Raw genomic sequence first — 22011 nt, 5'->3', positions numbered from 1 at the left:
TATATATGTGATATATATATATAGTATATATATACTGCTTATTTGACTGACAGATGACCAGATGACTGACAAATACCATATTATATGGATAAGGACATAAAGTTCAATAGATACTGTGTGGTTGCTTTCTTGTACTGGGCCTGGGTCTTCAAAGTTTTTTTGTTACTAGTTTCTTTCATGAGTCATTTAAATGGCTTTTGAATATTAAAATCAGAGAACGCTGACCTGTCAAGGAAGGAGGTGGCTGGGCAGGTGCTGAGCAGTGAGGCCTGGAGGCTACCACATCTAGAACTCAGACCATGTACCATGGTGTCTCCATCTCTAAACTTGGCTTTTTCTATGTATGAAAATTTGAACATAAAAAAGTTGTTTTTAAATCGTCTCTTCCACATCAGATGAGTCTGCCCAGGCCTCAAGTCCTCCAGCGCAAACTCAGGCAGAGCCCCGAGGCAATCAGGCATCAGGGTGGTTCGTTTCCCTCTCAGTGACAGCCATAGTTAATGCCAAGGCGGGAGGAAGACGCATTCCATGCCACCGGCTGGCTGCCGGGGACTTGGAAAGTGTTTCTGCTTGACACAGCCTTGAAATAAAATAACGGGAACGTCTTGGCCTGTGACGAACCAAGCGGGAATGGAGCCCAGAGCTGCTTCAACTATAGAATCTTTGGCGTTGCTTTTCTTGGATGACTGGCTTTGTTAAAAAGCCCCATTTCCCCTCAGACACAGTCCATTGGTGACAGCCAGGGAGACTCAAGCAGTTGGAACTCACTCCTGGTCCCCAGGCTGGGACGGGAGGAGCAGAAAGGCATCCCCACAGTGAAGCAGGCACCTGGCCAGGAGGAATTTCCACCCTGAAGTGAGGAAGGTCCCTAGAACTTGGGGCCTCTGTGATAAAGGCACTGGCCTGCAGGACAGGACGCTGGTCTAATCTAGCGCTCACTGCCTGCGCTGGGGATTTGCTATCTTCTCAAAGGACAGGCAGCTGTCACCTTGGGAAGGTGGACTACGGGCACCAGAATGGCTTTTGGTGAAAAAGAAGCAACACTTCTGGGTTCTGTAAGTCTCCTGATTGCTAAAGGTTGGCAGTAAACTCAGTCAAACACAGGAACACTGAAGGGGCCAAACCCTGTGCAAGCTGAACGCACTGGCTCTTTCTGCTGTGACCCACCCCATCCAGGCTCAAGTCCAGTTCCTGCTACTTTACAACCCAATTATTCACTCCTGGAGGGGGCCCCAGGGGAGACTGGGGTGACTCTAGAGGTCCCTGGTCAGAATTGGGAATGCCCCTGCCTCCCTCCTCACTCCTCCAGCTTCACTTCCTTCCATCTTTCCTTCTGTCCTTCCCTGGCTTGGCTCTGAGCCCTTTCCCTGGGCTCTCATGCTCTGTCCAGTCTCCCTGAATCCTGTCCATGGGATGGGACAACCCAACGCAAACCCACAAACTACCTTCCACCCAGGCAGCCGCCCCAGCTCTCAGTAAACTTGTCGGAGGCCATCAGCTTTTCCAAGTCAGCTCATGACCAGCTCTCACTGCAGCTCCTCTGTGTCAAAAACAAATACCCTCCACCCAGTGCTGCTCTGGTGGATCCACCCCTCACCTGGCTTTTCTCAGAGGACCAGGCCTAATGAGCTCATTGCCAATATTTTTATAATTAGTGAGATTCCAGATAAGCTATGGGGGAACAAGTCACCAGGCTCCAACGTGATACAGAGACAGCTCCTTCATCTTCCTTCTCAGGGACCCCTGGAGGCCAGCATGTGAAGTTCAGCGTCCAGAAGCACTCACACCACAGTCGGCAGTAGGGAAGGCTCATGAAGCTCTGTCTTCTCTTGGCAGAAGTAGGGTCATGACAGTGCTGTCACCAGAGAATATGGAGAGGGATAAACTTATGTCACCCACATGAAGCAGATGTGCAGGGAAGACACATCAATGCTGTCCCCATGGGAAGCCTATGTGGCACACCAAGAACGCAGAAAAAAAGCCCCAGGTGAAAAATCATTCTACCTGAGCATTCGCTTTCCTGCAGACTTTACTAGCTCTTGGGAAATGGGTACCTGTTGTGGACTGAATGTGTGTGTTCCTCAAAATCCATATGTTGGGCTAGGGATATAGCTCAGTTGGCAGAGTGTTTGCCTTGCATGCACAAAGCCCTGGGTTCAATCCCCAGCACCATAAACGAACAAACAAAAAAATCCATATGTTGAAGCTGCAACCTACTAGGTGCCAGTACTAAAAGTTAGGGCCTGTGGAAGGTGATTGGAGTTAGAAGAGGTCATGAAGGTGGTGCCTTCATGATGGGATCGGTGTCCTTAGTGACCATTCTCCTTCCACATTAGGATGCAACAAAAAAGTGGCTATGTACAAGTGGGAAAGATGCCCCCATCAGAAACCAACCATGCTAACACCTTGGTATTGGACTTCTGGCCTCCAGAATGATGAGCAATAAATACCTTCTGTTCAAGTCAACCCGTCTGTAGTATTTTGTTATAGCAGCTCAAGCTGACTCAGACCATCCTTCAACACACACCTCTTAGGCAGCAGCTGGCACTTCTCATTTGCCAAGAAGAGATGATTGTACACTTAGCTAAACTATCTGTGCATCCCAGCAAAGAACTTCACCCATGACACCAGCCTGAACTAAACATACTATGCTTTCTCCCTTAACCCAGTACCCAGTCCAGGTAATCCTAAGAGGGCTTCCCTAAGGAACACAAATGGGGTCAGTGTCAAAGGTAATAGTTATAATAATAATAATGTCGACTCGATATGGTACAGCTATGATGGCCTAGGGTATAAGCATTTCACATTCATTTTCTTTCTTTTTTGCAGTGGTCCTGGGAATTAAATCTAGGGTCTCACACATGGTAGGCAAGCACTGAGGTATATCCTCAGCCCTTTTTTATTTGATTTTGAGACAGGGTCTTGCTAAGTTTCCCAGGCTGGTCTCATACTTGCAGTCCTCATGCCTCAACCTCCCAAGTTGCTGGGATTACAGGCATGCACCACCACGACCAGCATTTACTATCTTTGAATCCCCGTCGTGACCCTATGAAGAAGCAGTATTATCTCTGTTTTGCAGAAGAGGAAACTAGGATACTAGGAACTTTGTCCAAGTTCCCACAACCAGTGCCAGATGGTCCAGGCTTTAGACCCTCATGCCTCAGACATCAAGCTAAATGCAGTGAATAAAAATTAGAGGGGAAAAGTTGTTGATTGAGGTCTCAATCTTTTCTTCCTTCCTCCTTTTCTTGGGCGCTGATATGTTATCTTTTTGATGTTACTTTTTAAAGAAAAAAGGAGGCAAAGACTAATATTAAAAACAAAGAAGCCAGCATGGTGGCACACGCCTGTAATCCCAATGGCTCAGGAACTGAGGCAGGAGGATGGCCAGTTCAAAGCCAGCCTCAGCAATGGTGAGGTGCTAAGTAAATCAGTAAGACCCTGACTCTAAATAAAATACATAAAAGGGCTGAGGATGTGGCTCAGTGGTCGGGTGCCCCTGAGTTCAATATCCGGTACCAAAAAAAAAAAATCAAAAAACTTCAGTTTACCAGCTCAGGTTGACCAAGCCTGGGGACAATGACTTGAAGCTGAGGCTGTGCAGAGACCACAATAATGTCTCCTCCCTGCTGTCAATACCAACTACCTTCCACCTGCCTTACATCTGCCCACATAGAATTGAGGGCTGCCTCATATTTAAAAACCTGATTTTCAAATATTGTCAGCTGAATGCTCTGCTGTCAGAGGCCGGTGCGCCTATTGGCACCAGAAGTTTTCATCCACATCCCCCTATCACTCACACATATAGTGCATTTGTCCTAGAAAAAAAGATACTGCTGAGCTTGGAGCCCCTGGGGACCCCTGGCCACCCTCACACTGCAGCCACACAGAGCAGGCTTAAATTCTCACACTGCCGCTCTGCCCCAGGCCTCAGTAACTGCACCTTGGTGTTCTCATCCATGAAGGGGGCCAATAGGCCATGCCTTAAATGTTTCTTTAAAGCCAACTAAGATCAAGGAGCAATGATCCTGCAGTAAATATTTCTCTCCTTCTCCATCTGATAAGATGGTGTAGACACCTTTTCTAGAATGGCGTGGAAAGGCCAGAGGATGTGAGGAGATATGTGTGTTTAGGACAGTCCTTTGACATAGAAAACAGGGGATTTCTATGTGAATTCAAAGTTGAAACCTGCTCAGTTTCACTATCATTCTTTATGACATTGAACATTGTTTCAGTTCCCTCCTGCACCCCACATCTTGCCTGCAGAAGCCTCTCACCCCATGCCCGCCCTTGCCCTGGGCCCTTCTGTTCTTGCTAAAACATGCAGGGAGTGGGTCGCTCCTCCCACCCTTTCTTCAAATCCCTCCCAGGGCTGCCTTTGGCCCTCCTCACGAAGGTCATAGCCTCCCCTGACCTGGCACCCTCTGTGAAGTCAGGCAGACCTCCTGGTCTCCCCCTGCCACAGCCTACACAGCCCACCTCCAGGAAGGTCTCTCAAACTCATTCTCTTCTGGACCCAAAGAGCCTACAGAGGTGAAGACTCCCTGGCCCCTACCCCAGGAGAATGCCTGACTTTTCCTCCTCGTGCTCCCATTCCACGGTGTACATCCCTGCTCAGGGCATTAATCTCTCTGTGCTAGCTATTCATTCATCTGTCTCCCCAGTGAGCTAACAACTCCCCCAAGGTCAAAGACTGTGACTTCACACCATAGCTGACACTTGGTGGGTATGCAATATCTGTGTAGAGGGAGGCTAGTGAGGAGTTCTCTCAGTGCCCTGAACCTGTGCCTACTGGCTAGAGCCTGAGTTCTTGTCCCCTGCCCATACTAGTGTCCTTCACAACACTTTCCTCATTGCTAAGGAACATTCCAAAGTTCTGAGTCTCTTCATGTATTAGCATAAGCGGGCAGTTTACATAAGTATAGTTTGGGTGTATATTTGGCCTTATGTGTATATTGAGGGGATTTATCATGGAGACTAGTACACTCTTGCCTCATGAAGACTACCCAGTCACTTGATGGCTTAAACAAAATGCACCATCACATAGTTTCTGTGGGTGGGGGACTCAGAGAGGCCCAGCTGGTGGTTCTGGCTCACATTCTCTTTCCTTCAACTGTTAGCTGGGGCTGCACATCTGATGGCTTTCTGGGGGCCATCTACCTTCTTCAAGTTCACTGATGAGGCTGTTGGCTAAAGGTCTCAGTCTCTTGCCACTTGGGCATCACCCTTACCATGGAGAAGCTTGTGATGTATACAGCCAGGTTGCCCCAGAGTGACAATCCAAGAGAAAGTGTGACCCAGATAGAAGTCACAAGGCCATCTTAAGCCTTAATCTCCAAGTCACACACTAAGACCTCTGCCAGGTACAGTTCTTCACAAGTGAGTCACAGAATCCATCCCCAACTTGGAGGGAAGGTTGTTTTAGTTGGCTTTTTCACTGCTGTGACAAAAATATCTGACAAGAACAATTTTTAGAGGAGAAAAAGCTTATTGGGCTCAGTTTCAGAGGTCTCCGTCCATAGGTGGCTGGCTCTAATGCTCTAGGTCCAAAGTGAGGCAGAACGTCATGGCAGCTCAGGACATGACCAGCAGGAAGCAGAGAGAGACTCCCCTCACCATGGACAAAATGTATGCCCCAAACGCATGTCCCACGAACCTACTTCCTCTAGCCACACCTTACCTGCCTGCAGTTACCACCCAGTTAATCCCTATCAGGAGCCTAATACACTGATTAGGTTGATGTTCTCATGATCCAATCATTTTACCTCTAAACTTTCTTGCATTGTCTCAAACATAACTTTTCGGGGAACACCTAATATCCAAACCACAACAGAGATAAATGAGATTTTAAGGAAGGAATAACATGGGCCAACATTTTAAATGCACAACTAGTTTTCCCAGAAAAAGAAAATGTGTGTTGAATGAAATAATGGTGTAATACCTTTAATATATTGAGCTCTTGCAGTATTTTATGGATTTCAAATGCAAGCTTTCTTTTTTCTTCATATCTGAGCACCTCTGCAATCAAGAGCCATCTTTCAAATAACAAGCCTAGTTTCAGTGAGATGTGGTATGGGAGTGGGGGGCTCCATGCCCAGCATTAGTGCATTTAACCCTTATGTCAACCCTAAAGGGAGGGTTTGAAGAGGGCTGTGTTGAATGTGAACCCCTGCATATTTGTTTGAGACATTGAGTAACTTGTCTATTCTAATATCTGAACCAGGATAGAGCCACAAATGTGACCCCAGAGGCCTGACATCCATGGTCCTCCGTCTTAACACTGTATTGTTATAACAGTAATTTTTAAAAAGTATTTAGAAGGCTTCATTTCAATCACTTATTTCCATCCTACTATTCCAACCTCTTTTTTGTACCTCTTCAACATTTGGGCATGTCCCATTAGCTTTTTTAGCAACTTTTAAATTGGATTGAGTAACACCTAGAAAATTGATAAAGCACACTTCTGGGTGCATTTGTGAGGATGTTTCTAGAGCAGATTGGTATGTGGATCAGGAAACAGCATGAAGACCTGCCCTGAATTGGGGTGGTGCCATCCAGTAGGCTGGGGTATGGATAGAAAGAAGAAACAGAAGCTGGAAGCTCACACGCATGCACACCAGACTCTCCTGTAGCAGGTGCGCCTTTGCTGCTGCCATATCCCATGGACATTAGATGCAAGATTCTTCAGCCTTTGAAGGCAGATTTGCATCAGCAACTCTCCAGCCTCGAACTGGAGCTGCATCATCATTGGTTCCTCTTGTTCTGAGTCTTCCGGCTTCTTGAACCAAACAGCTATTAGTTCCTCTAGTTCTCCAGCCTGCAGATGCCATGTGGGACTATTTAGACTCCGATCATGTGAGCCAATCTAATAAATCCTCTATAGTAAATATCTATAGTAAAGTGTGTGTGTGTGTGTGTGTGTGTGTGTTTCATATTTTGTTTCTTCTGTCCCTCTGGAGAGCCCTGACTAATACAGAGGCTAAGAGGACAAGGTAAGGAGGCTGGACTTTTGCTTCATGCCCCGCCCCCACCCCAAGAAGAGTGGGCAGGGCAAGCTGTGGTTCTGAAATAGCTCCTCTCCACCTGTGCTCTGGGTTCAGCTCTTCTAAGAATCGCAGAAGGAAGTGAATGCAGGCTCTTCAAATACCTGGGTCTTACACATATTTCTCTCTCTCTCTGTTCTCAAAAACTGCATTTCTCGTTCACACCCTTGGCAATGATTCTCCAGTTCAAAGAAGTCTAAATTCTGGGGTCTCTCCTGCCAGGCTCCCCCAAGGGCCAATGCTCCAGGTTTGCACCTCTTCTGGCTGACTGGTTTCCCCACAGCTGCCGGTTCCAGGGCTTCTTGATTGAAGGAGGGAGACTCATTGGCAAGGCAGAAAGCCAGCTCACTTCTGTGCTGCCCACCTTACGTGCCACAGATGATTCAGGACCCTTACACACCACAGATACAGTCCCAGCCCCAGCCCCTAGATCCCTGCCTAAACACATGTCCAATGTGCTCAGGATTTACTGGTACATCCTTCCTTGCTGCCCACTGTGCTTGCACCCCCCAACCCCAACACCCTGGAAGAATCTTGTGGGAGGGGATCAGAAGAAGCATTCCAACAATGTGGTCTCCCAAATGCTCTGTCTCTTTCTCCCCTCTATAGCCTTTCTTGTAGATTGGGAGGGCAGGGGACAAAGGGCCTCTTCTGCTTATATGTCCTCAGAAATAGAAGAGGGGTGAAGGTTTGTGCCCTGGGTTTAAGGTTGGATCAATGGAGCTATTTCTTATTCCACTTACCATTCATGTAGGCATGGTGTCTACTGGACAAGGGTGCCCAAGGGCATGAAGGGCACTCAGACCCACCAGGTCATGAACCTACCAGGCTGGGCTGCCCTAGGCAGGCCTCCTTTCTAACCCACATTGGAGGGCTGTGGCTACAGGAGTCTGGCTCCAAGCTGAGCACCTGAGTGATGGCTGGATCAGGAATTTTGGGTTGTAAGTAGCAGGCTTAGTCTATTTTCTGTTACTATAGTTAAATGCCACAGAATAATTTATAAAGGAAAAGAGGGTTTATTCAGCCCATGGTTCTGAAAGGTGGGAAGTTCAAGATCAGGCAGCCACATCTGGTGAAGGTGACTGCAGCTGGGTAACCACAACTCCCCTGGCAGCTGGCTCAGCTCTCACAGACCTCTCTGAATCTAGCCCTATCTTCCCTCTGTCCCCAGCCTGGGACCCACCATTAGCCTACCCTAACCCTCCTCTTGCCAGGGTGGGAGCCTCAAATCAATGAGACATGCCCATCTGTGCTCTTGCCCCAGCCCTGCAGGTATAGGCCGGCAGCAGGGCTATGTCACCCTGACCCCTTCAACATGGCACTCAAGTGCTAGACAACAGGGGAGTGGCCCTCTTATGTCTGAGCATGCCCAGCCACTTTCTGTACCCTCCTGTCCCAATGGGGTCACCCACCACAATGGCAGTACCCTGATAAGCAGTGACTTCAAGATCCCAGAGGGGAGGGAGCCAGTGTCCTTTGACACATGCTTTTCTCTCCCACCTGTGCCTCACTTTGGCCTCTTCTGCTCCCAGGGACCAGAAGGGGTGGCTTTTCCTCATTCCTTTGGATTATATCCTACTCCGACCAGAGCACCAGAGACCAGAAAAGAGACCTCGTAATGTTGGGACAGGAAGAAGGACCACCATTTCCAGGAAAAGGATCTCAGGGAGCTCTCCCTCTTTACCAAGCTCCTTTCTCCTGCCCAGACCTCATGGCTCAGCCTAGAAGACTATAAAGGCTGCCAGGCTGAGGGTTCCTCAGAGAAGTAAATGCCATAATTTAATATTTACTCTGAGGCCCACTTTCAAATGTAGTCCTTGAGGATTCAACTTTGCATAAGCATTAGTGAGACCCCTCAGGCAAGTAGGAGTTACCCAGACTTTCCTGTGAGCATGTTGATTGCAGCACTAGGGATTGGGCTCAGCGGCTGAGCACTTGCCTGGCTTATGTGAGACCCTGGGTTTGATCCCCAGCATTGAGGAAAAAAAAAAAAAAGATACTTGCTAATACCAAAGAAAGAATCTTCTCATTTTGCACAGGTTCCTGTAAGTGTTTGTGCAAGATGGACCTTGAAAATATATAAGCAGTGTAATTCAACACCTGAACAAATCAGTCTCCCCAAAACCACTGCTTAATCTCTTTGTGATGAGATCAGGGGAGAATCCTTTTCTTCTTTCTTTTTGTTGGGTTCCAAATGTTCTCTGATAAGCTCAGTTTGTTTTTTAATTGGGAGAAAGAAAACCCCAGCAACTTATTGAAAACGAGTGCAAGAGAAAAAAAAAAAAAAAAAAACCCTGCACCATTTGTAGGCAATTTTACAGTTTTATCACCAGAACTTGGATTCTCAGTTTGCATTGCAACTTCTCTGCTTCTGTTCCCCATTGCCTCCAGCCCCAGGCCTGCTTTCTCAGTCTGTAAACCCCTCCACTGGCTCGCTTGTGTGGGTGGATGCTGCACATTCCAAAGGCTGATGGGATACATTTTATGGGGCATCCCAGGCAACTTACCCTGAGCCACCAGAAGAAACTAAACTAATGTGGGGTGACAAGGAGCCACAGCAGTCAGACAGTCATAGTCTAATAAGGAACTCTACTGTCTATGGATACTACACACTCCCCTGCCCATGGGGCTTCATGGAATCTCACTGTGGAGCCAGTCCAGTGAAGTCCCCAAAGTCTTGAGGCACTTGGGGAGGGGCACATGCACCACTAAGAAGTGCTCAGCCTGTGTCACAGATCTGTTTGAGGTCACCCTTTTTCTTATGTGCTGCAAAGGAACACACCTTATTTTCTAAATACCAGTCGATGTTGTTTGATTGCCACCTTTATCCCAAGGCATTCCTTTTTCTACTTACTATGTTGTACAGTCCCTAAGGGCTTGTCTTTCTGTCTTTAATGTCCCCTTGAAGGGCACCTCTGCTATTCAGGCACAGTGGTGCACTCCTGTACTTCCAGAGACTTGAGCCACAATATTCATAGGTTCAAGGCCAACCTAAGAAACTTAGTGAGAAGACCCTGTAACAAAAGAAAATTTAAAAAGCTGGAGATTTATCTCAATGGCAGAGTGCTTATATCCAGCATTTTACAAGGTCAAGGGCTCAATCCCCAGCAAACCGCCCCCGCCCCCTGAAAAAAAAGGACATCTCTAGGTCACATTTCTTCAATATTGATGTGCTTTATCAGTAACAGTGGAGGTTGGGTAGGGCAAGGTGGAAAGCTTGTATTGAAAACAACATATTAGTTTGTCAGCAAGTATTGTACACCAGCTCCCCATGAGAATCGGGACACAAAATGAAAGGGATCACTCTAGGAGGAGCACCTGCCACCCACAAACTCAAAATGTGATCTGCAGATGTCTAAAAGCAGAGAGGAAGCATCATGAGGCAGAGGACTCAGAAAGAACCCAAAGCAAGAGCCAGGCCACAGGAATCTCATGTTCTGTGTACTGAGCAAGCAGGTCCCATAGGTAAGGACCAGGAGACAGTCAGGGCTATCACAACTTTTAGGGGAAGAGAATAAACGGATGTGCCGGTGGAGTGGGTGAGTTGATGAAAGAAAATGCTTGGTAATACTTTGGTCTCATAATAGCGATGACCCGCACCCACTGAGCTGAGGTAATGCTGACATCTCGTGTACATCACCTCATTTAATCCTCTGAGTTAGGAGGATTAAATGTGCCTCCATTTTACAGATGAGAAAAGCAAGGTTTACTGAGTTTAAAAATCACACAGGAAGTTACTTGCAGGAAGGAGGAATCTGAACCCAGATCACCAGCCTCCAGAGCCAATATGCATAACCACTCTCTCCCTTGTTTATGCAGGACAGACCCAGCTCCAATTAGTCAAAATGTTCAAAGAGAAAGAGACAGTCTAGAACAGCTCCAAGTCCTCTCAGTCACAAGAACTTTAGAGGTCAATTTGCCCAAAGCTATGCTGTATTTTACACACACACTACTGAATGTATAGCATATGTCTATATATGCATATGTGTATGCCTAATGTACATACATGGACATGCATACATATTAAATAGATATCATACACTCTCACTTGTATATGCTCAGAAAATTATAGAATGATATTGGGTACCACCAAAGGCTGCCACCCCAGAAAAGACTTAGTGGGAATTTGGGTACATAAGAGAGGAACTTCTATTTTTACTTCATATCCTTTCTGCAACATCTGGATTTTAATTGTGTGCTGCTCTACTTTAATAACCATAGAATAAAAATAAAATAAACCACAGCTCTGAACTAAATTGGGAAGGAAGAGAGGGATGTCCCCTGAGATCCACTGTCCATAGTAACTTGGCAACATGTGGAGAGATATGGAGACCGGACTAACATTCTTAGAAAGCTCCAAATAGTGACTTCATCGCTGCCCCGAGGAGTCAGGAGTATTTCAAAAAACAAATGTAAACAGTTGCTGCAAAGGAGCTTGACTTGCTTTACACTGGCAAACGAGGCCGCTCTGAGCAGATCTTTCCAGCCTCTGAGATGCCTGCAGCGAGCCCGAGCCCCGCAGAGGTCAGCCTAATGGGTAAATGAGATGAAGCAGCTGCTTTTGATTGTGGAAAATCCCCCAACCAGGTCCCAGAGTGAACAGAGCTATTTTTGAAGCTGTAGTGGAGCCAGAGCTTTTCAAACTGCTGGGAGCATGCTGGAGGCAGGTCAGTTTTCTGTCCCTTTGCTCCCTGTTTCCTACAGAAATCAAGCACTAAATATTCATCCTCCATGAATTATTTCTCAGGCACTTCCTGACCTCATCTGTGGAAAACAAAAACAAGATGTTTTTTCAAAACCTGCTAATGTTGAGAGAGAAATCTGAAAGGGTCTAATGAATCCCTGACACTAAAAAGGAAAAAAAAAAAAAAGTCAATGTAACCTTCCTTCCGTGTCAATAGTTGGTAACTTGTGCAAGGTTTGATCTGGAGGAAAAAGAGAGAAAGAGAAACTGAGGGGAGAAAGGGAGGAGAAGACAAGAAAAAGAAGAGAAAAAGAAAGAGACTCGAAAGGACAGGAAGGAGGGAGGAAGAAAGGGAAGAGAAAAAAGAAAGGGGCGGAGGGCTGGAAAAAGAGAAAAAAGTAAAGAAGGTTGGGATAGAGGGTGGAAAGAGAAAGCAGGGAAGGCAGGAGGAAGAAGACAACAGGAAGAGAAAAACACGTTTCCGTTTGATTACGGGAGGTGAACTCCTTAAGCATCCTGTCTGAGGCAAGGCTTGGCCCATCCAGCCCTCTACTCCAATAATACATTTTTCTGCTCAGCTCTGAATCCTCTTGACCCCTACTTGGTCAGCCCACAGGAAATAAATCGTCCTCATCTCGGGGAATTTAAGGAGCCCTGCTCCCACCTCTGGCATTCCCCTTCAAGCCCTGTTTCTTGCTGCTTCCCCTTTGCCCCCATTTGTATAACTGGCCCATCCTGAGGCTTCCCATTATGACTGTCCAAACCCACAGACCTGGCTGGCTCCATCGTCTCAATGGAGTGGTCACCATTGCAGCCTGCCCAATGGTCATCTCCTCCTTGCTAAGAGAGTCCAGTTTTGTTCAGGAAGCTGGGGTCCTTCCTGTGCCTCCAAGGAGTGGGGATGACCAAGTGGCAGGTCTGGTTGATAGAACCTGAGTAAAGGCAGCTGTGGGGAGTTTGGGGGGTGTTCTCCTCGCCCTTGCTGTGTGTCAAAGAATGGAACACAGCTTCTGTGACTCATGGCCACTGTTGAAGGTGTGAAGACCAGAGCTACTACTACACCACCCGGAGAAGCAAGCCCGGATGTTCCAGTGGAACTAGGTAGAGGCCAGGTCCTGCAGCAGCTGCGCTCCAGAGCTCCTGGTAGGATTCTCACTCCTTAGGAAACTCCAGTCATTGCAACCTTCAAAGGAGAAAAAAGGACTCCTCCAGTCCTTGAAAGGAAGGTAGGGGAGAAAGGAGGTAAAGAAAGGACCTTGATCTTCACAATTTCTACTGCTTTCCTTTTTTCCTCCATTTTCATAACATGTTTTTGTCTTCCACATTTTTTAAAGAATATTTATTTTTTAGTTGTAGTTGGACAGAATACCTTTATTTGATTTATTTATTTTTATGTGGTGCTGAAGATTGAACCCAGGGCCTTGCACATGCTAGGCGAGTGCTCTGCTGAGCCACAACCCCAGCCTCTGTCTTCCACATTGTTTTATTGGTGCACATAATGATGGGATTTGTTGGTACATATTTGTACATCTCACATACAGCAATATAATTTAGCCAAGTATCACTCCACAGTACTTCCCCCGCCCTTCCTTCTCTCCTCACACCCCTGGCCCCTTTCCTTCACTGATCTCCCTTTAATTTTCATGAGATTTACCACCACCACCACCATCACCATCACCACCTTTCATTTCCTTTTTCCTCTCTAACTTCCACATATGAGAGGAAATACATGGCCACTGACCTTCTGAGTTTGGCTTATTTTGCTTAACATAATGGTTTCAAGATTCTTTCATTTTCCTGCAAATGATAAACTTCATTTTTCTTTAATTAATTAATTAATCAAGTGAGGGTGAGGAGGTACTGAGTATTGAACCTATGGGTGTATACCACTGAGCTACATCCCAGGCACTTTTCTTTCTTTCTTTCTTTCTTTTTTTTTTTTTTTTTTTTTTTGAGACATTGTCTTACTAAGTTGCTGAGACTGGCCTCAAACTTATGATCCTCCTGCCTCATCCTCCCCAATCACTGGAATGACAGGTGTGCACCAACACACCCAAATTACTTTTTCCACTTTATACAATAAGATTTCCACCTTTGAAAGTGGGCACAATCATGGAGGTGGCCTGAGGAAGGGAGGTTGGGACACTGGAGACATTCATACCCAACAGTAAAACCAAGAAGGCCGAGGTGAGTATGGCCTCCTTGAGCCTGAAAAGAACCAGACTTTATCTTTTTAAAGTCTTTTTCCAGATTTTTCACATGCTTTTTCCAGTAATCTTCCACTTGGACCAAAACGTATCTTTAAAAAAGATGTGGGAGGATGTGGGAAGTCATTTTGCAGTAAGGCGCTTACTGCAGTAATATGTACAATCATATCAAAATGCCCACCAAAAGAGAAGGAGATGACAGCATGCTCCCTTGGGGAGTACTACACCTCCTTTAAAAGGAAGTTTACATAGAGCCTATTTATGTAATTTAAGGTAAAAAAAGAAAGACTCAGCTGAGTGCGGTGGAGCATGCCTGTAGTCCCTGTGGCTCAGGAGACTGAGACAGGAGGATCGCAGGTTCAAAGCCAGCCTCAGCAACTTCGAGGAGCTAAGCAACTCAGTGAGAGCCTGACTCTAAATAAAACACAAAATAGGGCTGGGGATGTGGCTCAGGGGTTGAGTGCCCCTGTTGAGTGCCCCCTAAGTTGAATGCCTGGGGGGTACCACCCCCCCCCCCAAAATAAAGAAAGGAAGACTCAAAAATCAAATGGTCTGGGGCGTGTCTGTGTTGTAGAGCATTTGCCTAACATGTGTGAGGTCCTGATTTTGATCCCTGGTGCTCGAAAAACAAACAAAAACAAAAATGAAAGTACACTAAACAGCTCCATCCCAGGAACTAAACCCTGATGTTCACTGGGCTTTTATCTCCATGTGGTGGGAAGGGAAGCAGTGGCTGTGATTTCTGCACATGCCACATTCTCCATGATTCTCAGATACTGCAGCAGAGACTTCTGTGGAGTCTTAGGAATGAGCCAAGGAGCCCACGCTGCCAGGTGGGTTCCCTGTTTAGAGATGCACCTAGGCCAGTATCCCACCTCACTGGGGGCTCCTCTCCCAGCTTCCACATCTGTGCTTTTCAGGGATCACTACCCCCATTTCCCCTTTCTTCTCTATCCAAATACGTCAGTGATTTTTTTTTCCTCTAGGAACACTTGTTACACTTTAACTACTAATTGGCCATCCTTCAACACACCCACCAAATACTAAATTAATATCTAAATCATTTGCCTATTTATTTTTTATTTTGATTCTGTGGATTAAACCTAAGGGCACTTTATCACTGAGCCATATCCCCAATCCTTTTTTTATTTTGAGACAGGGTTTCACAAAGTTGCTGAGGGTCTATAAATTGCTGAGGCTGGCCTTGAACTTGCAAATGCCCTTGCTTCAGCCTCCTGAATCCCTGGGAATACAGGTATGTGCCAGACACCTGGTGGATTGATCAGTTGTCTTTTGTTTTAGTCACCTTTTCCACCACAGTGACCAAAAACCCTGATAAGAACAATTTTAGGGAAGAAAAAGTTTATTTGGTACTCACCATTTCAGAGATCTTAATCCATAGATAACCAACTCCATTACTATGAGCCCAAGGTGATGCAGAATGTCTCAGTGGAGGAGGAAATCAGCTTAGGACATGATAACGAGGAAGCAGAGAGAGAGAGAGCTCTGCTCACCAGAAACCAAATATAAAGCCCAAAGGCACATCCCCCACCCCAGGGACACCTCCTCCAACCACAGCCTACCTGCTTATATATAGTTACTACCTAATTAATCCCTATCAGAGGATTAATCCTCTGATCAGGTTACAGCTTTCATAATCTAATCACATCATCTCTGATTGGTCTTGGGTTGTCTCACACATGGGCTTTGGGGAATGTCTCTTATCTAAACCATAACAGCTTTTAGAGAACAAACTTTCAAGCCTCAAATATCCAGGCTCCTCTGCAGACAAGCCCTGCTTTCTGGACTCAGCTGCTGTTTTTCAGTTGATGTCCTGTCCTTTTTTGCAGCTCACTGTTTGCTGGGAATTATTCTGATGGTGACACCATAAGACGTCAGAAACATCATGAGTTCAGGGCTGGCAAACTTTCACCTGGGGAATGACCACTGTGAGTATCCAGGGACTGCAAGAGCGCCTGTGTGAGACTGGCCACACAGCTCCACATCTTCGGGGCAGAACACAGGTCCTGGGAGCACCCCTGGAGGCCATGGCCTGCAAACTGCCCCTCAGAACTGCGACACCAGGGCTTGTGCAGCACTAGCTGGAACTGGCTTATGTCCAGAAAGACCGTGCAGGCCAGCCCTTGTGGGCAGGGAAGAGGCCGACGGGTCCTGGCAGAGAAAGGAGGCGCCTGAGGAAATGGAGCCTGCAATGAAACTCCTCTCAAAAACAACCCCCCAGCTAGGAGAGCATAACCCCGCTTCCCAACCAGAGCTGCCCTTTTCTACTGTTGGGTAATTACAAAGATCACCCAAATGTTTGGGAGAGACCACACATTGCTTTTCCGGTTGTATAAATATAAACGCAGCAGCTACCACAGCTCCTAGGGGTATAAATGAGAAGACAAGGAACAGACCCCTTGCAGAGGGAGAGGGTGGCTGCCCACCCCCATCGGCCCACACCCCTGTCACCCCTCCCCCATCGCTCTCCCCACTGTCACCCCTCACCCCACTCCAACCCCTTTGCCTTGAGAACCACCTGAGGTCAGCCCACTTGTCAGTCAAAAGTGAACAAGGAGGTTGAGGGTGGTGGGAGGTCTCTTTCCTATCTTGGGGCTTTGGAAGATTCAGATCACTTGGGAAGGGATAACACTTCTTGCTTCCATCTCCAACATCTGGATATATCTCCAACCTCTGGACGTGTGGACATGGAGGGAGCTGAGCTCTCAGCCTTCTTCTGGAGGTTCGCCCAGGGCATCTGGTGCCTTGGCCCAGTCCACCAGTCTTTGCCCATCGCCAGCCAGCCTGTAAGTCTGCTCATTGAGCACCTTGTGCATGGTGTTTCCCTGGAGCAATTGAGCTGTCTCTGTAACAGGCCATGGCTGATGGCCATAGCCTCCTTAGCATGCCCGCAAGCCCACAGAGGATTGTGACGCTCACTCTTTGGGTGGTCTCAAATGTGAACAGTCAGACTGTAGATGCTGGTGACTGATTGTGTCAGGGAGAGTCAGCTAATTCACCAAGGGCAGGTAGCTTGGGCTTACAGTGGCCTGGCCTCCCATGTCAAGCTCTAGGTTCTAACCCATTTCTGCTCCTGTTGCCTGCAAATTCTGTGGTCTGGTACCTGGTCCTCAGACTTTGGCTTCTCTGTCTGTGACGTGGTGCCACAATGAGAGGTCCTTCTTCACAGGGTAGTCCTGAGGATCAGAGGAGCTCGTGCCTGCCAAAGCCTGCCACGTGGCAATTGTTCAAAATGTTCATACTCAGTAGTAATCCTTTCTTGGGGAATTTGTTTGGTCATCGCGTAAGTCAGGGTCAGAATTGGTTGAAGTAAATCTCGTATCAAGCGTGGTAGATCATGAGCATACAAATAACTGAGGGTCATTATCTGTTATTTCCCTGAACACTGTGGTTTGTTCCTATTAAAAAGAGTTGTGCCTGGGCCTGGTGGAAATCTCAGTTACTTGTGAGGTGGAGGAAGGAGGATCTTAAGTTCAAGGCCAACTTGGGCAACTTTGTGAGACCTTGTCTTATTAAATAAATAAATAAATAAATAGGGCTGTGGGTGTAACTCAGTGGTAGAGCCACCCTGGGTTCAATCCCCAATACTGAGACAAAAAGAGAGAGAGAATGAAAAAGGAGAGAATAGACTGAAAAGCCTATTTTAGTTCACAGAGAAAAAAAAATATATATATATATATATATATATATATATATTCCAAATTTCTGAATAGTACAAGTTTCTGCAACATTATGAATGGACTATTTTACTCTTTTATATGTTGATTTTCTGACTATGATTTTGTAATTTACTATCTCAAACAAGGGGACACACAAGTCTCTATGATCATGAATATTTTTACTATCTGATTTTCAACATTCTGCAAACTTGAAAGATGTCTGGTGCAAAACTCAACTGAAACTCCTACAGAAGCCCCTCTTCTGATTGATAATGTTTTTGCATGAACATGGGCCCTCACAGAGATTTGTAACTGTTTGAATTAAGAGAAACCTCATGATTTGGGGTTGACATGTTGTCTTGGCCCATTTTTTGTTGCTATAACAAAACTCTTGAGTCGGGGTAATTTATAAAGAAGAGAGGTTTATTAGGCACAGTGGTACATACTTGTAATTCCAATGACTTGGGAGCCTGAGGCAGCAGGATCAAAAGTTTGAGGCCAGCCTTAGCAACTGTGCAAGACCTTCCCAAAATAAAAAATAAAAGGGCCTGAGGATGTAATTCTGTGCTAGTGTACCCAGTACCACAAAAATACAAACAAGGAAGAGAGGTTTGTTTGGCTCACCACTCTGAAGCCTAGGAATTCTAACAACATCAGTGCCAGCATCTGGTGAGTACCTTTGGGCTGCATCAAAACATGGCAGAGGGCATAACTTGGTGAGATAGCAACAAAGCAATGTGCTCAGTTCTCTCTCTCTCTTTCTTTGTACTGGAAATTGAACCAGGATCCAGCACAGGATAGACTGAGCACTGAGCTATAGCTCCAGTCTACTCTCTACTCATGAAGCTACTCAAGCTATCATGGGGGTCCCACTCCCTGACCTTATCTAATCCTAATTACCTCCCAAAGATCTCATCTCCAAACCAGTAACACATGAATTGGGGGATTAAGATTCTAACATGTGAACTCTAGGGGAAATATTTGAACTGTAACACATGCTCCCTATGGATACCAGAACATGATTCCATCTTCAGACCTGCTCACCTGTCATAGAGCTGCTTCCTGACCTCTGTTGGAGAGTGCAAACTGGATGCACCTTTGGCCTGGCAGAGACAGATCCATTGCTCTCTGCATGTAACTGTCCTGAGGTAATATCCCACCCCACCACCCAATGCCTACTAGACAGCCAGGTAAACACTTTGCACAGACTCAGTGGATCTGGTTTTCCTATTCAGGGCAGATCGTCTATAGATAACCTGGAAAGTTGAGAACCTTCCTCAAGGACCCTATGTTTAGGGTCAAGATATCGATGATATCACTCAAGATCACAGGATCAGGAAACACATCCCTCAGAGGGAGTCACTCCATGGACCAGATTCAGGTTAGGGCCCCTTGGTTCCAGGACCTCAAAGATAAGTAATTTCTGAGCTCTATCCCCCGAATTTGAAGGTTAAAACTCAAACTCTAGTAGTTCAGTATGTGACTGAATTTGAGATCTTTAAAGAGGTAATTGAAGCTAATTTAGGCCATTAGGCTGGGCCTTAACTCAATCTGACTGGTCTCCAGTAAAACAAGAGGAGATTATAACATAAAGACTATGTGAGCACACAGGGAGGAGATGGCTACTTAAGCATAAGCCAAGGAAAGAGGCCTCAAGAGCTACCAGCCCTGCCTGCACCTTGATCCTGAACTTGCAGAACTCTGAGAGAATAAATGCCTGTTATTTTAGCCATCCAGTGTGGGGTACTTTGTTATGGCATCCTTGCACACTACAAACATGAAGTGTTAGTAGTGAGCTCAGCCCACTGCAATAGTCCAAATTTCTTTTTCTTCATAAAATACGATTGGGCTGGTAATGTGGCTCATTGGTAAGTTCTTTCCTACCATGTTTGAGGCCCTGGGTTCCATCCTAGCACTGCAAAAATAAGTAACAATAATAAGAATGATACTATTCATAGCCATGGGGGATGGCACAGGCCTGTAGTTACCAAGGAGGCTGCGGCAGGAGGATTAAAAGTTTGTGGCTATCCTGGGCAATCTGGCAAGATCCTGTCTCAAAATTAAAAATAAAGGCTAGATGTGTGGCACACGTCTGCAATCCCAGCAACTCAGGAAGCTGAGGCAGCAGGATTGCAAGTTCAAGGCCCACCTCAGCAACTTAGTGAAGCCCTAAAACAACTTAGCAATCTCCCCCCTCAAGTAAAAAGAAAAAAAGCAGAAAGCAAAACAGGGTGGGGGGTAGGGACTGGAGATACAGCTCAATGGTTAAGCACCCATGGACTCAATTCCAGCACCAAAAATTAATTAATTAAAAATAGAAAGGTTTGCTGGGCACAGTGGTGCACACCTCTAGTCCCAGCAACTCAGGAGACTGAGGCAGGAGGATCTCAAGTTCAAAGCCAGCCTCAGCAAAAGCGAGGCAGTAAGCAACTCAGTGAGACCCTATCTCTAAAGAAAATACAAAATAGGGCTGGAGACATGGCTCAGTGATTGCCTCTGAGTTCAATCCCCAATACCCCAAAAAATAAAAAAAAATAAAAAGGGTTGCTGGACATGTTGTCTCATGCCTATAATTCCAGTGACTAGAAAGGCTGAGGCAGGAGAATCTCAAGTTTGAAGCCAGACTCAGCAAATTAGCAAGGCCCTAAGCAACTTATGAGACCTTGTCTCAAAAAATACATAGGGCTGGGGATGTGGCTCAGTGGTAAAGTGTCCCTAGGTTCAATCACTAGTATCAAAAAATAAATAAGATAAAAATTGTTGATTTTATTTTGTGGTAGAATATCCCTGGGTTTAATCCTTAGGACCACAAAAAGAAAAAAAAAAATACTATTTATAAATTTTAAAAGTTAATAAGCAATTGAAACATAAGGAGAAATTCTAGCCTGGTTGTCCCTGCCTTAATCAGAGACACAGTTTACCCACAGGTAGTGACAATCAGACCACCACAACTATGATCAATGGACACTGTGGCATAGACCAATCCCTGGTCACTCAGCCAGGGGACGAAAATCCAACAGAAAGTGTGTTACTCACAGCCTACTCACTGTGCTGTTCTAGGTGCTTCTCCTCTTACCTTCTGGGTCTTCCTCTATCCTCACAGAGTCCTCTTCATTTTCAAAACTTTGACCAGCCCTACCCACAGTTCACAGACCCCTGAAAGAACTGGGATCCCCCTTGTTTTATCAAAGTACCTTGAATTCACTGAACCAGCCAGTCTATGCAAGCAAAGCTACACTGAGTCATCTGGTCAATCTAATCATCTAATGCCATGTTCTTGCAGTTACAATGCTGGACAGAATAGACTGCATCTTCAATGTCACATTTAATAGTTGAAATTCTCCATCTTTATATCCACCATAACAACCATGGTGGAGGGCTCCCATGCTTCAGGGTGAATCCGCTGATTCACGTGTGCACTGTCCAAGCACATGCACCAAAGCACCAAGGGAATAATAACCGCATTGCTGGAGAAATCACTTTGACTTTGCTACTCCATTACTTCAGTAGTTTATTATTTATAATAAATGGCACTTCTCAAACACATGGTGAGGATGCTATCAGGGGGCTCAGACTCTAGGTCTTTTAAAACACATATATATGGAGGAGCATTGTTTATCACAGGGCCTGACACTGTGCAGAGGTACAGACTAATTACCATGAAGAAGCTGGAAGGCTCACCCCAGAAAGGAATGTTGGCAAGAGAAATTATTTACTTAGAGGTTGACATCTAGGCTGGTCTTTGGGACTTTCCACGGTATTGAAAGAAATTTGGCATCCCAACTATGTGGCAAGAGTTGACCAGGGTGAAAAAGCTGCTTCATGTCACTTGTTTGGAGAAATGAAATCTGTTTTGCTTGAAAACATGATCCACAGTTAAGACAAGTAGGAGTTGGAGAAGGTTTCACAGGCATGCAAAATTGCAAAATTCAGAGCAGCTCTTCTGTGACCCTCATGGTACAGGACTCAGAAGCTAAGGGGTCCAATGCTACAAAAATATATCATATAAGAACATTCTCAAGCCAGGCACAGTGGCACATGCTTGGGAGGCTGAGACAGGAGAATCATAAGTTCAAAGCCAGCCTCAGTAACTGCGAGGTGCTAAGCAATTCACTGAGACCCTGTCTCTAAATAAAATACAAAATAGGGCTGGGGATGTGGCTCAGCGGTCAAGTGTCCCTGAGTTCAATCCCTGGTACCAAAAAAAAAAAAAAAAAAAAAAGTCAAATTTTTTTTTCATATTATGAAACTAATATAAGCCTATATTGTAATATTAGGAAACAAAGAAAAGCCTAACATAAAATGAACAACTAAGCCAGACACAGAGGAAGCGCACACCTATAATCCCAGCAGCTGGAGGCTGAGGCAGTAGGATCATGAGTTCAAAGCCAGCTTCA

General features: G+C 45.8%; 1 long non-coding RNA gene across 1 annotated transcript in view; it reads right to left on the bottom strand.

Moving 5' to 3' along the window:
• Positions 1–15485, bottom strand: part of LOC125611545 — a 24734-nt gene extending 9249 nt beyond the window's left edge. Inside the window, exons 1-2 of the long non-coding RNA XR_007341751.1 lie at positions 15313–15485; positions 1691–1855 (exon numbers count right to left, since the gene is read on the bottom strand). This is a non-coding gene — a long non-coding RNA (uncharacterized LOC125611545). The remainder of the gene's footprint in view (positions 1–1690; positions 1856–15312) is intronic.
• Between the last annotated feature and the right edge of the window lie 6526 nt (positions 15486–22011).

The sequence above is a fragment of the Marmota marmota genome, unplaced genomic scaffold, assembly GCF_001458135.2.
Source record: "Marmota marmota marmota unplaced genomic scaffold, marMar, whole genome shotgun sequence".
NCBI classification, from domain to species: Eukaryota; Metazoa; Chordata; class Mammalia; order Rodentia; family Sciuridae; genus Marmota; species Marmota marmota.
The sequence above is the reverse complement of the archived record's forward strand: the minus strand, read 5'-3'. Positions and strand labels throughout refer to the sequence as shown.